The sequence below is a fragment of the Callospermophilus lateralis genome, unplaced genomic scaffold (assembly GCF_048772815.1).
Source record: "Callospermophilus lateralis isolate mCalLat2 unplaced genomic scaffold, mCalLat2.hap1 Scaffold_113, whole genome shotgun sequence".
Taxonomy (NCBI): Eukaryota; Metazoa; Chordata; class Mammalia; order Rodentia; family Sciuridae; genus Callospermophilus; species Callospermophilus lateralis.
The window spans coordinates 1,905,359-1,911,256 of record NW_027511570.1 but is presented as its reverse complement, the minus strand read 5'-3'; the positions used below and the strand labels follow the sequence as shown (position 1 = coordinate 1,911,256).

The 5,898-nt window shown below is 32.2% G+C and overlaps 1 pseudogene; it reads right to left on the bottom strand.

The window, feature by feature from the left end:
* Positions 1 to 4,490: 4,490 nt before the first annotated feature.
* Positions 4,491 to 5,601, bottom strand: LOC143386141 (serine/threonine/tyrosine-interacting protein pseudogene; annotated as a pseudogene).
* Positions 5,602 to 5,898: the final 297 nt, after the last annotated feature.

Here is a 5,898-nt window from a genome sequence, read left to right as displayed (position 1 = left end):
ATCTCAAAGGTTACACAGAATAATTTGAAGTCCAAAGTCAGCTCCTCAAATACTGAACTTTAAATAATAAGTTCAAGAATTATGGAGCAGTTAAAGAAGGAAAAGCTAAGAACATATTGTTGATGTTGACCAAGTTGCTTGTAGGTAATTATAGATTGCTGATTTTAAATTGATGGACTCTATAAAAATTGGAGGCAGCCGTTATAAATCACACATTCTCAGAAATTTTGTTTTAAACTATGAAATTTGGGTCAAATTTTAAATAAAGGCTGTCAGTTTTAAGCAAATTAAAATATTTTGTACAAACACAAATGCACTGATTTTTATATCCTAAAATATTAGATGTTTTAGAATATATTCTTTATTATAATTAGTAGAATATGATATTTTGAAATCAATATTATTTTCTTACTTTTGCCAATGACCTGTAAATAATTAGCCTTTTTAAAAAACATATTTGGAATTTTTTGAAAACTTACTTGTAATTATCCAGACTATCTTTCCAAAGAGTCTACACAGCTTTTGAAAAGTTAAAAATAAAGTAACATTTTGACTTATTCATTGCCATATCACTTTTCTGAGGAATGTTCAAGTAAAACTCCATGTATTTCACTGATGCAGAATAATACAAGGTGGTTAAATAATCAGCCAGATGTATGCAGCACAAGTTTTGAAGCAGCCTGGCTGTTGATGTTGAGAGCCTTTCTTTTAAACACTAATCTGCAAAACTCAAGTCTATGAAACCAAGGTTCTTGATATAAACTGTACATTTTAATCTGCATTGTCAATCACTAGATTTGTCTTAAATGGCTGATGGAGAAGACAAAACTGCATTATTTCCTTTTCTCTGACACAAGAAGATTTTAGCCAACATCTCAGTGGTCAAACTGCACAGTATTAAATGACTCTTGAAAGGGAATTCAAGTATTTTATAAAAAAATTTGAACCAAAATAAAAGTGAAAACAATCAGTTTTAGTTTTAGTTTCAGGGAAGTGAGACTTTTTTCCTTAGTTGTCTTGCTACTATCCTCCCACCTTATTGTGGTTACGTCAACAAATGCTCTTTTGTGTGTGTGTGTGTGTGTGTGTGTGTGTGTGTGTGTGTGTGTGTGAATCTTAGGTTAAAAAAACAGCTACAGAAAAACAAGGGGTAAGTATTTTAAAAACTAGATAAAATCACTGTTTCATTTACAAAAATAATTTGAGTTTTACTTTTCATTTTGGAACTAGCTATCATGTCTTATTCCTATTATAAGAGAAAGATGAATTTCTCTAGATGATTCCATTCATTTAAAGATGTAAAAAGGTGGTATTCTCATTATTTAACCAAAACTTAGTCTGATTTATAAAATATTAAAACTACACAGGATAGCATAACACATAGTTAATATATTTATAGATATTCTTTTAAATATGTATTGGAATCTAATTCAATATAGTTTTTTGATTTCACAGCATGTTCAAAATTATAATCCCATATTTTACTTAATTAACTGAATGGTCATGTTGATGATTTTTTTTTCACAAAATAATTTTAATACTTTGTGCCTCGGGTAGCAGCAATTTGCACTATGACATTCCTATACATACATAAGCATTTTATCCAAGTACAAATGTTAAAAGCAGAGTAATGTAAGCAATTGCTTATACAAAGGTAAATAGACACTGTAATGTTTTCTTCTTGAATCATTTTTGCTGCATAGTAAATTGCAATTACATGTCAGTATGTTACTGATCTATAGAATACACTTTGAATTGTGAGGTATGGCAACTCCCTCTGAGAGGGAGCTAACATGTAAACCTGAATATTTTGAGCGAGTTTTTTTTTTTTTAATAGCTGCCATAAATGGGAAAGACAAAGAAAAATCCAGCACTCAAATACCCTAGAAACTTATTTTCCTAATAAATAAATTAAAATATTTTAGTAATTCTTAGCTACTTCCTATTATTATCAAAGAATGGACAAAGGTAAATACTGAAGTGAAGCTATGTAATGGAATTATGGATTAAACCAATTATTTAAAAAAGAAATCCGCCAGGTAACTGCTCATTTACTTTACATCAAGCTGAGATCCTCATAGATACATCTCAACTTTATAATTCAAGACTGCAGTTAAATACTTCTAATTCACTTGAATTACCAGGGTAATAAGACAATTAGGAACCTTATATTTTCTTGAAAAGGACATGCTTAACGATTTCTGACATTACTTCTAAACTCAAGATTCCTAAGCACAAAATCCCCCTGCAAAATGAGTATTCTGCTCTAAAAGTTAATTGGTTGAGAATTGGTTGCAAAAGCTATCACAGTTTAACATTTCCACCAGAGTAGATACAAATAAACATAAGTATTGTTTAAATACCTAATGGATAACAAATTAACATGAACCAAATAACTGAAATTACAAGAATACTGTCATTCCAGTTTGACTATTTTCAGTATTTTAAGTTTCACATTTTCAAAATGGATAGTAATGTAGTTTGCCTACATTTTGAATCAATTTCATTTCAAATATTATGCCTGGATTATATATTTAAGGTTAAAATCGGGTGATATCTCATACATTATTCAAATACTCTAAAATAAATCATGATTAGTTAAGTTAATCATAATTATCTATCATAAAACATCACTGGAAATAAAAGCACAAAAATGAGACCAAATAGAATAAAGAACAAGTAGAGTTACAAAAAAGCTAGTTGAACACTAAGTGGATAAAGAGATCTAAGGGGTCAGGGGACTTGCAATGTTCTTATAGGAAAGGGTAAACCTCATGTTTTGTTCCATTAACATTGTATGCAAGATGATAGTCCTGTTTTCTAGATTGAGACTGTCTTTAGTATATAGTGCTGGGCAGGCACTTTAGTGACAACATAGAAATGATAGTGGTTAGAAAAAGAAAAATTACCCAGCTACAAATAGGTATCACTAGCCAAATTTGTATTTCTTTGCCAGACTCCTATAGAGGATATGTATTTTTATAAAGTGAATTAAATAAAAACTTCAACTGCCTAATTTTTAAATATAAATTTGCTTTTACGAAGATTATAGCAATTTCTGTTAGAGATTGCAGGAGATGTTTGCTGACCTGTTCAATAATGATCTACATACAGGAAAGCTGTGGTATCTGATTTTTTACCAGCCAGAACCTTTGAACATCCAATGCAATCTTGACTTCACTAGATCACTACATAAAATGTTCTAATCACACAACAGAATACTGGACCACAATGGGGTTAATAATATGCTATTTTCAGAGTGGTAAGAGAAGTGAAGATGGCCAATCAGAAGAATACCACATGTCAACAGGACTCAACAGTAATTTCAATAAATTTTCACTGTCCACTATGGGGGATAAAAGTTTTTTTTTTCTTCTTCTTCTTCTGTATTATTACATCATAGGGAGGAAAATAAGTAAGTAACCTGGTGTAATAAGTTACCTTGAAAAGTACACCTCCCTTGGTACTATGGGAATGCAGAGATTTCATTCCCATCAGTAAAGCACTGAAAAGTGAGATACAAAGTTTTGTTTGTGCTACACCTAAAGTCATCAACTATAAAAAGTTAAAAACTTCCCTCACATCACACTTAAGATAGTAAAAATGTTTTTCTTAGAACAACTATTGTACATATAAATAAAAGTATGAAGAACTAAAGATTCATAAAGTGACTGCTAATGCAAATTATGGGGGGAAATTTGGATCAACTCAAAGAACTGATTAATTTACTAATTTAAGAACCATTAAAACTACCCACAAATCATTTCCCCCAATAAATCCTTCTTCAAGAAGACGTTCTGTCTGAGCTAGAATAATCTCACAGAATCATTAATACAACATAAAACAGTGAATGTTCCATATTTCAAAAAATTTAGTAACATTTTCTTTAAGCCTCACCCGTTCAGTTTAAGCTAATTTTTAAATATTTTTTTAAAAAATTACAGAAAAATGTGAAGAACTCTTCAGTGTTCTACATACTAACTTAGAGGTCATGAGAATTTAATTTTCTTCAAAAATCATTCAAGGCACTTTCTTTTTGGGGACTTCATTTAGAAAAAAAATAGTGCTACATCGATTTATCACATTCTATTTAGAACCATTTTGGACAAAGGTCAAAAGAGCTAGACAATTCTGAAAAGAACAAATACAAATTTGGCTTAAAAGAAAAAAGCAAAATAGAAAGTCACTTGAAAATTGAACACTCTCCTTGTTTTTTAGCATCTGGTAATATAAAGCAAAACATCTTTCTTTGATCATTAAAAACCTTTTTTTCCTATAGAATATACAAATTATGAAAGGAAGCATTTACTTAATTTAAATTACAGTAAAGATGGTTGGTTAATGTCATGATTGAAAGAATACTAATAAAGAATCAAGAAATTTTAAAAAATAAAATGGTAAGTAACTGAATTATAATAAAAAATGTGACAGATTCCTGTATTTTTTTAATGTTTCTGTAAGAGGCTCTATCATAAAACTGAACTGTAAAATTATTTTAAAAATGTAATACATAGAACACAAAATGAATTTTTAGCAAACCTTAGGAAATTCTTGTTATAAATTACCCAAAATTTATAAACAAATCCCCCCTAACTTGCATTTTGTTTAAAGTAATAACTTTATATCATACAAATAAATTTCAAGTATGAAAAGTGCATTATTGCAATAATACCTCTTTGCAAGTCCAAAGTTCTTGGTTTATAATAAACTGTAAAGTGTTTAAAAAAAAGTAAAACCATCAGTGCCATCTATTGCAGAAGTCCAACATCTTCTTAAAATGTTGCTCAACAAGTTGCAGAGAAACATGTCTGGAAGCAACATATAATTGCAAAGAAACTACTTGTGTCCTTACCATTTTACATTATTATTATTATTTCTAGAATTGTCTCCTTTCCCAATAGAAATTCACACCCTTTGTGTTTGTCTTCAGTCAGCCATTCTGTGCAGTTGCTACTTGCATGTTTCCAAAATCATCTTCTTCCTCATGTGTTCTTTTCAAACTGCCTGTGGTACCAGAATGTACAGATAAGGACCTTTCTATCTGGAGTGGTGACATCATCTGTATTGTTAATTTTGCTAGGTAAATGGCTTCATATTCCTGAAGTTGATGGACAAATCCAGCATTTGGATTAATACAAAATCTTCTTTCTTGGACATAAGCAAATGCATCTCTGTATTTCACTCCAAATGTTTCCATAATATATGCAATAACAAAGGCAGCACTTCTGGAAATCCCTGCATTTCCATGGACAAGAACTTTTCCTCCAGTTTGTAAGCTCCCATCAATAAATTCCTTACTCATAGGGAAAAAAGTATGATATTTTCAACTGGATTATCTGCAATATCCAAGACTAAATATCTAAATAATTGTTGAAAGTTTGGTTTAATAAAGTTTGCTTCAATATTTTGTCGTATACAAATTATATGGGTTATTCCATGTTTCTGTAGTATAGGTAGCTTGCTTTTCATAGCAGAAGAATATGGGCCTAAGAATAATCCAGGTAAAATTTCCTGCATCTCTCGTCTCATAGGGTAGGTCCACTCCTCGGCGTCTTCTTTGCACTGTGGGAGGGAAGGGAACTCCAGCTTCACGTCCTCCATGGTCCGTGGGCTGGTGGGTGGGGTGGGAGGATGAGTTACCCTGCCGGCCAGACCCTCGGGCTGGCAGTGGCGGCGAAAAGAAAGAGGGCCGGTGGAGCGTAGGGTTGTCCGATGGGCGGCGGCTCACAACTAACAGACGCAGACTAGAGGGTCGCAGTGACTCCTGTGGCGGCGGCGGCGACAGTGAGGAAAAGGTGGGCTGTGCGGCTCCCTCCCAGCCGCCATGCTGCTGCTGTCTCCCTCCCCCAGTCTCCGCGCCCCCCTCATGTTGATAATTTTAACTTCAACATTAATAAT